Source organism: Apostichopus japonicus, chromosome 15 (genome assembly GCF_037975245.1).
Source record: "Apostichopus japonicus isolate 1M-3 chromosome 15, ASM3797524v1, whole genome shotgun sequence".
NCBI classification, from domain to species: domain Eukaryota; kingdom Metazoa; phylum Echinodermata; class Holothuroidea; order Aspidochirotida; family Stichopodidae; genus Apostichopus; species Apostichopus japonicus.
The window spans coordinates 23945889-23957340 of record NC_092575.1 but is presented as its reverse complement, the minus strand read 5'-3'; the positions used below and the strand labels follow the sequence as shown (position 1 = coordinate 23957340).

Here is an 11452-nt window from a genome sequence, read left to right as displayed (position 1 = left end):
ACATAAGGTAAATTTTTGTTACATGCTACCTACAAAATAATCTCTATTTAAGCATATAGAACGTTTAGCTAAATATGACACACAAGCACTCATGAATATTTATACCGAGCATGTAGGCTTTCCATATGCTTTTCCTTTCACAGAATAATAAGAGATAACATAAAAAATAACGTATATATTTATTTCGTAACCTGTGAGGTTTCTTTCTTCAAATAATTAAACAAAACTGGCTGAAAACTTTAGCTGTATAGTTTTGCATACACCGATAACATGTTATAAGTCCTGAGTATGTCGTACATCGTTACAGACAGAAAACACAAAAATGATTGACATTTACTATCGATGTGACATTTCAAAAAAATACATAATGCAGAGAAAGAAAGTTGTAATGTTGCGAATAACTGGAGAAATATTAAAATTGATCATGTCAGTAGGTGGTTGCCATGACTACATATCCTCTTGTTAGCTGTATGTACGTCTACGTCGGTGTTAGAAGTATGACCGCAGTTTGTAAGTGAGATACATCAAAAACATTACATAATACATTGAAGAAGAAAGTTGTTATATGTTAAGAATAACTGGAGAAATTGATCGTATCAGTAGGTGGTTGTCATGACAACAAAGAAAGAAGCTATATCAAACCTTGAGAAAGATAATTAAACCTTTGATTAGAATGTTATTCTAACAATAATAATATTGATAAAGAAAAGTCATAGCGGTGAAGTAATAATAATAACAATATTATTGCTCATTTTTAGAATTTATTGTATGCATTCGTACAAGAGGTACCGCGATTTCATAGCGACACAAAATTTATACATAACAAAACCAAAATATTCTAACATAAATTTATGGTCGATTTCCGTCTTCGGCATGAATACCGAGTTGGATTTCCGATGTTTTTTGCAGCGGATATGCTCTAAAAGCTTTCACCGAGCTATTCGAGTGTATACATCATGCACGGACGCCTCGCACTTTTTGTAAAGAAATAATAATGAACGCAAAAGCAGACTAAATAAAGACATGCCAAGATCTAGGGTCCTTTATTGTTCGGTTGTACAGGCTCTGCGGAATCTTCTATTTTCAAGTCATCCTTTTTCAGAATTCTTTCACGAAAGGAAATCCCCTTTGAGTCAAAACGACAGGGTTAAAACAACTGATTGTCATGCAAGAAAAAAAAAGCCAAGGGTATGTGTATATGTATGTCGTTTGTCTTGGAATTAACACTTCCTGAATATCCTGCTATTATAGGCCTACGGTACATTAATAGAAGGATTTTGCATCGATGTTTACATAGGGACGCATGTATCAGTGTGTGTGTGTATAAGCAACTCTATATATGAATGTAACGCCATTTATGTCTGTGACAAGAATGTGTTACGAGCATCTCGGTGTTGAAGACGAACAGTATATCTGATATAACTAGACGGGCTGTTGATGTTGTACATCAACAAGGTTAGTAGTGTAATTTTACCACCTTTATCTCTCCATTTATCATGGAAGCCACGGCTAAACAACAAAAATAAACTAATTAGAATTTTTTGTGATTTTTATGTGTATATATTAGAACCTCCTGCAAGCAGGTACTCGCAAAGAAGCCATCATTGGCTTACCAAAGCCGCAAACTGACCGAAGTCAGTCTCTTAGATTCATATTTAACGTCCAATGATTATGAATTGTCAATTGTCAACAGCGCTGTAACTAGACGACATACATTGATCTTGGAGTGACTCGAACTCGGGACTTTGTGATTGAAAGGCACCGGCACCGGTGTTAACCACTGAGCTGAGGTGCCTCTGGATATGCCTCTAGATTTATGACAATGAGGGTCTGAGTTGAGTTTTTGCCTAGTTTAGTTAGATACTATAGCTACATAGCTAAATCAATCAAGAAACGTATAAGAGAGTTTTACTGATACTTTCCACTAGTACCCATATAGAGAACGATTCGGGCATCATGCATATGCATAAGGTGTGCACCCAACGCACCAAGACCTCAAGTTTTTTCATCTCTCAAGACAAGTTATAATGTGGCAAGTTGCATTGCCTCAAGAAGTACAGTATTGTATGATACTACATGTGATGCAGTATTTCTCGGGTTAGGGTTAGGGTTAACCCTAGTGGTTAACCCTAACCATAGGGTTTTCCCGGTCCACAAGATACGTCATTCATTGGGCTGTATCATACATGCATGATGACATTGCTCGAAATATTAACCTGTGTACAAAACGGTTCTCTAAAGAAATAATGTCGCGTGAAGATTGGCTGCCCAACGGTTGAAGTCTTATAATGATAGAAAGATTCCAGGCTGAATTTTGTCGTTTCATTTTGAGAAAACATAGAAGCTGAGTAGGCTAAACATGTACCGTTCTTGGTATTGGTGATGCCCATGGCCGACAAGTTCTAATTTGTTACCTGTAGTAATCACTTACATTTGTATATATATATCCTATCGGGAACCGAATTATGACGTCCCGTTTTTTACCCTATTTAGTTACGAAGGCGTCTAAAGCTATAAGTCGGGCCGAGGGACAATTACGTCCGCAGGACCCCTTTTTGCACTCTTCATATATTCCATTTTCAGACCCCTCCATATTTTCCTCGGGCCGCCAAATTGACCCCGGGCACTTAGCAGTAGCCCCACTTACCCCCCCCCCCCTCCTTCCCCCTCCTCCCTCTCGTCAGGTTCGATTACCTAGAAACATCATTGTACTACTATATATCTTGAGTGAATCTGTTGGAAATATGGTTATGGTGTTAATAAGGCAATCATCTTCTCCATGATATATAAACCAGAGAACAATTACTTTTGAATTGGACGTAACATATTTTGTAGTGATACATCTAATGGCATTGTACTTGCTAGGCCAAAGCAGCTCCAAAGTTTAAGTTTGGCAGGTATAGGTAGTATCAAAAAACGAAACAGGAATTGATTACTCCAGGATGAGTAGATTACAATCCCATTTAATATGTCAACGATAACTGAACATCGGAAGTATGGGAGGTTAGGTATATACAGTTTTTAGCTTAGATCCTTACACAATATCATGACATAATCAACAACTCAACTTATAAAGGGCAATTTGAGATAAAACCTTTATATATAAACATTGAGTTAGCTACAGTATATTTGCTCTACGTTTACACTGCCTTTAACATTCAGTTTACGTCTGCGAGATTCATACCATCGCCACATGTAGTTTACGTGTGGTCAGTTTAACACTCTGCTATTGACACTTTTCGTTAACCGATATAATTTTCAGCTGCGGTGTGGGTCGTGTAGTGCCGGAAGGGACGGGGAAGAGCACCCATGATTTGAAACTCGATTGGAGCACATTCTTCAGTCCAATCCTGCAAACCCACTACCGCCCCCCCCCCCCGCCCCTTCCACACGCCCACCCGTCTGTTTCAACAGCTAACATTTAACGTGCCTAGAAATTGTTCTACATCGAGGTGAGGGCGTGATGTAGCGATGAGTATCCACCTCATAACCTCTAGATTCCCGGTTCAAAACCTAGCCAGAAACTAGATTTTCTTGTCCTATTCAAAATTACTGTATTTGCACTTTTGTTGAGCCGAGTCTTTGGTGGCTTTAATATTTTACCGTGGCTGCGGATTGCACTACAGTGGTTATGAATGGGATGCCCCCCCTCTCACCCCACAGTATTTAAGAAGGTGCACATATGTTGCGGTACTCCCTCGTCCGATGGGATGGGGACGTTAAATGGCGATTCCGGGAGAAGGAATGGGTGCGACAATATCAGGCCTACCTTGTTTAATTCTCTGCATGAACACTTATCGAAGAAATTAAGGCGTTGGCCTCCTAGCCCTCGTGATCCACTAAAGCTATAATAAACTATCGTATTAGCTTGGCATAAGGAAATGGGTTAGAATACCATATGCTGCATGCCTTCTGCAACGGGTTACATGCAGCTGATGTGTCTAAGCCACTGTGTTAATAAGGTATCGTGAATTACCTACCACACGAGAAGCTTAATGTATAAGCACTGAGATTTTTAACAGCTTTTTTGTCATTAACTGAGAGGCAAGCATCCATTGCCACGTGTTGTTAATTAAGAGCGTCTTATCTTTACCATGATTGATGTGGTGTATGCATTAAACCGACAGACGAAGTAATTTGGTTCTACATAGAAAAATATTTTTCGACTCCCTGTATAACTACAATTTGTAGGAATCATATTCGCGGTAAAATGAGTTTTTTTTTTCAACCAATATCTGCAAAAGCTTCCATTTAGAACGAGGACTTGTCGTCTGATAATAATAATGTATGTATGTTTAGGCTATGAACGAGAGTTACAATGTTGAAAATGCAATACACTGCCATAAGAGATGAAGTTTTAATCACACTGAACAAAACGGCTCATGCGAAGCCTATTTAATGTACGACAATTCATACTAATGACATTATGTTTTCGAGTGTCTATTTTATTTTTACAAGGGAAATCAATTTATTAGTTAAGCTTCATTTTAGGTGAATACCCTCATCGATCCAAACGGAACATCTTTTTCAAGCAAAAAAAAAATAATAATAAAAAAGTCCTTTTCAATCTGATTAAGTTTTTGTAAAATAATTATGGATACATTTTAAAGTTATAATTATGGTTATGTTCAAATTGTTTTACCATCAGTGGCTGGTATCTATGTTCGTAAGTTCTATCAGTTCTGTTTTTTCTTGGCACTATGCATAACTTATTTGATTAGTTCTTCTGCTTGTTTTTTGTTTCCTTCTTCTTTTTGTTCCCTTTTTTCTTTGATTATTTATCATTTATTATGCATGTATTTATTTATTAATTCTATGTATAAGTCTCTTATACCTCTTATGAGGATATATAGAGAATAAATGGAAACTGATACACAAAGTTGCTATATATGGGCGGTACGGTCCATGTTGCCAGTATAATGTATAGGGAACCTAAAGGAGGGGTTTTAAGCTATATATATACTACAGATAGTTGTGAAGAAAAACTCTTCAAAATATCCAATGAAAATTCCTGGATCACAAAGTTACAACAGGTGGTGGTCAGTGTGTGGCGTTTCAATGCTACTAGGAGGTCAAATCATTTACTCCACCTTTGTTTTACCTTGGACATTGTGTTTTAAGAAATGAAAGAATTAAAGTAAACATACCAGTATCAGGTCATTTTAATAACATATTAAACAAATATATATATATATATATATATATATATATATATATATATATATATATATATATATATATATATATATAAATATATATATATATATATATATATATATATATATATTAATATATATATATATATAAATATTCATAGTCTGATTATGGCTGCCATAGCGGCAGGCTTCTTTTACCTCACTGCAAATGTCATTACTTTGTACTCAAATTTTGAATGAACTGTTAATATTGTAGTTTACATATCATTGAAGTGCTTTAATGTCGTTATAATGAACAAACGAAGAAATGTTTTCAGCTATCAATGTAAAGGCGTAATGTAAATTGTTTATAACGTTACGTGACGTCTGTAACGTTAGGCTAAAGTTTACAATCAGAACAATCATGGGAGGTATTCGTATAGGTGTAGTGCTGAAGCCGTTACATTAGGCTAATAAAGTCGACGACAGATTGATTCGGTAAACATATTTGAAATTTAAGTATGCATATTCTATATTCAATTATTATATATTCCGCTTATTCATATCATCAACCCTCTTAATGAAAGTATTGAGAGTCATCAGTAAGTTCCCCTAACGTATAAAGAACATATAGAAAGATTTCAAACTTTCCACCTTACACTGAAACTGATACAAGTCTTCCAAGGTCATATAAAAGACATTTTAAATGATAGCAAATGGTTAAATCTGAATTTCCTGGACTTCAAAATACATCCGTGCTATTTTGTCCTTATAATTTTTCAGCATGCCATAAAAATTTAACCAAACAATTGACTACATGTACGTTCTCTTCGTTCTATTAAATATGGTAATGGCATGAATATTAATGAGTTTCTCAATGATTTTATTTTACTAATCATCCGCTTGATAACTTGTAAGTGTTACTCTCACAACCTAGGATTAGAAACAAAATCAATCATTTTATGCAAAAGGGCTTATATGACTGTTGTCTTATGCACGATTTAATATATGATCTTTATGAAATAATGATAAGCCATACGTGGAAACTATCTGTACTAACACCGAATCCCTTACGTGTACGTGACTCTATCAGCCAGCTATTGGTGAATAATAAATAGGTTTAGAATGCCGGTATTACAAACACGCTCTCGTTAGAAGGATTATCAAACTTAAAATAAATAATTATAATCACATTTATACTGTCGTTTCCTTAAGTAACTATTCGTTTGATGTCGTTTGATATATATATATATATATATATATATATATATATATATATATATATATATATATATATATATATATATATATATATATATATATATATATATTTATATATATACCTGACCACCACCTGTTGTAACATTTGGCCCAGGATTTTCCTGGGATATTTTGAGGAGTTTTCATCACACCTATCTGTAGCATATATATTCAGGATTCAAGTTCAAGTTCAAGTTCAAGTTTATTTGTACCATCATCATCATAATCATTAATTAATTCATATTTTATAACATGAGTAATAGTAAATTAATATACTTACATATAATAAATGATATGCAAAAAATCAGTATATATATATACATATGATGGGTAGAGGAGTCAGAATAAGCAAAGCTTTTCGAGTCTGACCCCTTACAAAAAGAAAGGAAAAGAAATAAAGAAAAATAATTAGCAATATGCTAATTACAAAACCAGTTTGAACCAGGATTGAACCAGTTATTGCCATTTCAAATACATAGGCCTATATTGAGATGTCATTTCCAAGTATTGTTTGCGGTTAATACCAAAACTTAGATAGAGGCAAGTAATCATGCATTTGTATTTGTGGTTGTTATATTATTCTTTTCCTTCCCGAGCAATGCAAAGTAATAGGAAATATAAACGTTTTTGATAATTAAAGCTGCACCTGTTAATTACAACGAAAATACATTCTCGACGGTAGATCTAAGAAGGTCGACCTTCTTAGAGCTGCCAGCTCCGGGTACATAAATTTGCCAGATTATTCTGTTTATCACATTGGTTTTATTGCCTTAAATCACTTCCGGGGTATTTAATCAGTGTGTTTTCTACTTGTTAATTGATTTGTTTATTCCAATTCTGAAGTGAAATCATTGGGCCTAATCAAAACGATTCTATCAATGTTGTTATGGTTGAGTTTCATATCTGACGCCCTCGCCACAACAATCAGTCAATAATACAGCATTTTCTCTGCATTTTTCTCGTATAGGTCTATATATATATATATGCTTTACACACAGTGTATGCATTAACACTTCTTGTCGCGAAACTGCTACACGTTATAAATCAATTTAACTAAGTACAAAGAGTAATACAAGATATTAATGACATCAGAATATTCCTTTGTTCCGCTTCTGATATGCGAAGTCGGTTAGGCTTATAGGTCTGGATATGTGCGCTGTGATAGAATCTTACCAATATAAAATTATGCTAATAATTATGTTAATTATGCTAATTCGCAGGGGCGGCGATTTGTTTCAAATATTGGGGGGATATTTGCTTGGGTGCAGGCGAATTACTATCTGAGCGGAGCGCCACCATTGGTTGGCGCTCAGCGTACAAGAAAATTTCTGGTTTTGATAGCCCCCCAGATCACCGGAAATGGCACTTCTCGGGCTTGAAAATGACCAACTAGATGTACACTTTTGTATGAGAACCAAGTTTTCCCCATTATTTTATTTTTCATTTATAACTTTTTTTTCAAGATCGTCACCAGTAACACATCATGTTCGACCTCATCCCATCTCCTGTGGATCATTGATTTTGTAGGTAATTCTACGTAACGCCCCACAATACCCGTCAGCCCCACTTTTCAAGGTTTTAAGCCCATTATTTGTTCAGAATTTGAATAAAAAATTCACCTCAAAACATACCCATAATGTTGCACAAAATTTCATCTATGGATAACCAATATAGAAAAAACCTTTCAACCCCCCACGGACCGGTCAAAATTGCACAAGTAGAGGGAAGTATGGTGAAGAATGTTGGTCAAGGAATTTTCGAAAATTCAGACACAGTTAATTTATTGGTGTACAAATATTAAAACCTCTTATAACGGCTACTATAAAACTTCGATGTCATAAAAAAAATACCCCAAAAAAATATGCTCAAGAGGGGAGGGCGCTCTCCACCCCCCCCCCCCGGCTACGCACCTGGGTTTAGAAATCTTGTAGGAAACAGGCCAAATGGAAACCCAGCAAACCCATATCGATGTGGATCAGTCATTTACCTCATGCAGCATGTGTTATTTTCTATTTATAGCCACAAAAAGAAAATTATGCCACCAAATATTGGGAGGATATTAGTAACTATTAGATACTGCCGTTTATCCCCCACCTAGAATATTGGGGGGGGGGCATGTCCCCCCCCCCGTATAAAGTTTAAACTTTTTTTCCGAAATGAATAGCTAGACGGACCGCATCCGTAATGAAATTTGGTTTATAAATTTCATTACGGATGCCGTCCGCGGTCCAGCTATTCATGTCGAAAAAAAAGTAAAAACTCCTTTTGGTCATATATAGTAACAAATTGTGACACGGTTAGACAGGCGCCTTGCGAAGGATTTGCCAAGGGAGGGGCGAAGCTTGTAGCCAACTATCTAAGCGTAGCGCCACCATTAGTTGGCGCGAAGCGCAAAAGAAAATTTTTGCCGAAAATGACTGCCAGATCGCTAGAAATGGCACTTCCCAGGCCTTGTAAGTTGCATCTAAGCATTTTCTATTTTGAAATTACTAGCGATATCATAAAAAATATGCTCAAAAAAAAAAAAAACTATGCCACCAAATATTGGGGGGATATTAGATACTATATCCCCCACTTAAAATATTGGGGGGACATGTCCCCCCGTCCCCCATGATCGCCGCCCATGCTAATTCGTAATTGATTTCTGGTTTACCTTCTGTCCGTCTTTGTTTGGAAGTGTTATTCATCTTTTGTGCCAGTATAATGATACAAGTTACCAATATACAATTATGCTAATAATTATGCTAATTATGCTAATTCGTAATTGATTTCTGGTTTACATTCTGTCCGTCTTTGTTTTTTTAAGTGTTATTCATCTTGTGTGTCAGTATAATGATAAAAGTTACCAATATACATATGTTCGTTAAGAACAGTTGTATTTAAGAGCTAATATATCACAACTTACTGCCAAAACAAAACTGTGATTTCTTGCAGATACCGATTTTATTTTGGGATCATGGGGGGGGGGGGGGGACAACGAAGTGTCTTGATAATCCAAACCATCAGATAAGATATGGTAGGTCGGAATATGCCAGCTGAACGTCTATCTATATATGCTCGGAAACTGACGAATTTTGTCTGTCAATTGTTGACAATCTCAATAAGGGGAGGGGGTTTCCCCGCCCCTTTGGATTTTTTTTTGCATTTCCAGGTGGCCTCAGATGCAATTTGGTGCAATATAGCACACTTCAACCCAACCACTCCATTTTGTATATTATTTTGCATTTTCACCTGGCCTTAGATGCAATTTGGTGCACCAAATGAGATTTTTTTTCTCATTTGGAAATGAAAAAAGGGGTTTTCTGACTTGCGAAGCGGGGGGGGGGGCGGAATGATACTTCCACCCCTCCATATTTTTCACTGGGGGGCTGGCATCCCCCAGCCCCCCCCCCCCGTTCCTACGCCCTTGATCACAATTTTTACACACGATATACAGGAAACAGTGTTGCATATCTCAAAGCGCATTTCAAGAAAAGGTTAAATTGCATAATAGAATCAATGCTCAAACGCGTATCAACGCTATACTAGACATGTCACTGGGCCCCATGTACTTAGTTATTCTCGCTTTTTCTTTATTGCTTTTACTTCTTAGCGGATGTTTCATTTTTACCCCTGTTAAGAGCCTACATCAATTAATTTATCTACAAATCTAACTTTGTCTAATATAATGACTTTTTTTCTCACCTGGAGCTGTCATTGTGTTGCAGCACGAAATAATTCATTGTTAAATTTTTTTCAAACTGCGTAGAATCTCGGCCTCTCCTAATTGCGTTGCCAGAGGGATAGGAAAATCAGACCAAATCTTTGATACAGCCAGTAGAACCAAAAGACATTATTCTAATTTTATCTTAAGACGTAAAATATCGTGACTTTTACTTGGAGAGAATAGAATTTTCTCTTGCAGCAGAGCAAATAAAAAAAGGCGACGCTTTTTTTTTTTAATTCAAGGAAGAGACAGCAAATTCTTGCCACTATCCTACAGCCCTACTTAGAAGGTAACATTTTGCAGACCATGCATCATTTGTCGTGATGTCACTCATGTAAACAACAAATTAAGATGTGTGGATGCATCATTATAGTCCGATAATGTTCCCATAAAGAGTAGAGGGATCCAATATTTCTCAAAAATGGGGATCCTGAAGATATAAGAATCAGCCCTGTTAATAAGTACCGTATATAGCGTTGCATAATATTTGCATATATTTGCATATGCAACGCTATACATTTCTTGTTTTAACCATTTTTTCTATATATAGAAAACATTGGTGAAAGCAAGAAACATCCCCAAGCGAAGTTTGCTAAACCTTTTTTTTTATCGATTCGAATTAAAACATTTGGCAGTGGGATAAAATCTCAAATTTGGTTTTCCAAACTAAAAGGGCATTATATTTCCAAGTTAAAGCTAAATTTTGTTTACATGAGTGATTCTAGTGAACTTGAATTCAAAGCCGGTTTGTTCAGTTGGGCACATTTTCTTTCAAGAAGGGACGAAGTTTGAGGAAAACTTTAAAGATACCAAACCATTCAATTCTGACAAGAACACTTAAGCATTCGTAAAGGAAGTGCTTAAGGTATATGTCAGGGGTTTTCTGCGACGCGGTGGGTGGTGGTTTCCTTATCGGCTTGTTTTACTTCCTTTTCACCATTAGTGTACTTTGTTTAACAAATCTAAAGACTTCCTACGTCTTATCAAAGTAATCGGATAATACGGATCGCAATTATTATCTTGGGAAATTCTATCCAAACTTGTTGCGCAGATATATATGATATGGAACAAAAGTGCGTGGGGTTTGACCTATTTCCCCAGTACCTACATAATCAATTTATACACGTCATTAAATTCATCTCATGTTCAATGTTCCATTATTATTCCATTAAATTAAAAAGAATAAAAAGTTGCCATTTAGGTTATTTTACTTCGCTTCAGCATTTGTACACATAACATTGCCATAAGAAAAAGTTCACGAAAATGTTTGAACTCAACATGAATTTCCAGTGTCTATCAGTCCATGTGTTGTCTGAGCATAAATTTTTCAAGAAAGTTGTCTATATGGCTC

At 35.9% G+C, this 11452-nt stretch overlaps 1 protein-coding gene across 3 annotated transcripts in view; it reads left to right on the top strand.

Moving 5' to 3' along the window:
* Window positions 1–11452, top strand: part of LOC139981022 (adenosine receptor A2b-like) — a 59103-nt gene that overhangs the window by 36449 nt on the left and 11202 nt on the right. Inside the window, exon 1 of one of the 3 annotated variants that reach the window (XM_071993128.1) lies at window positions 967–1188. The exons of 1 other annotated variant lie outside the window; for it this stretch is intronic. The gene's annotated coding sequence lies outside the window, so the exon portion shown is untranslated. Of the gene's footprint in view, window positions 1–966; window positions 1189–1293; window positions 1456–11452 lie in introns of those variants that run through there. One more of the 3 variants, XM_071993125.1, reaches the window with a different exon arrangement.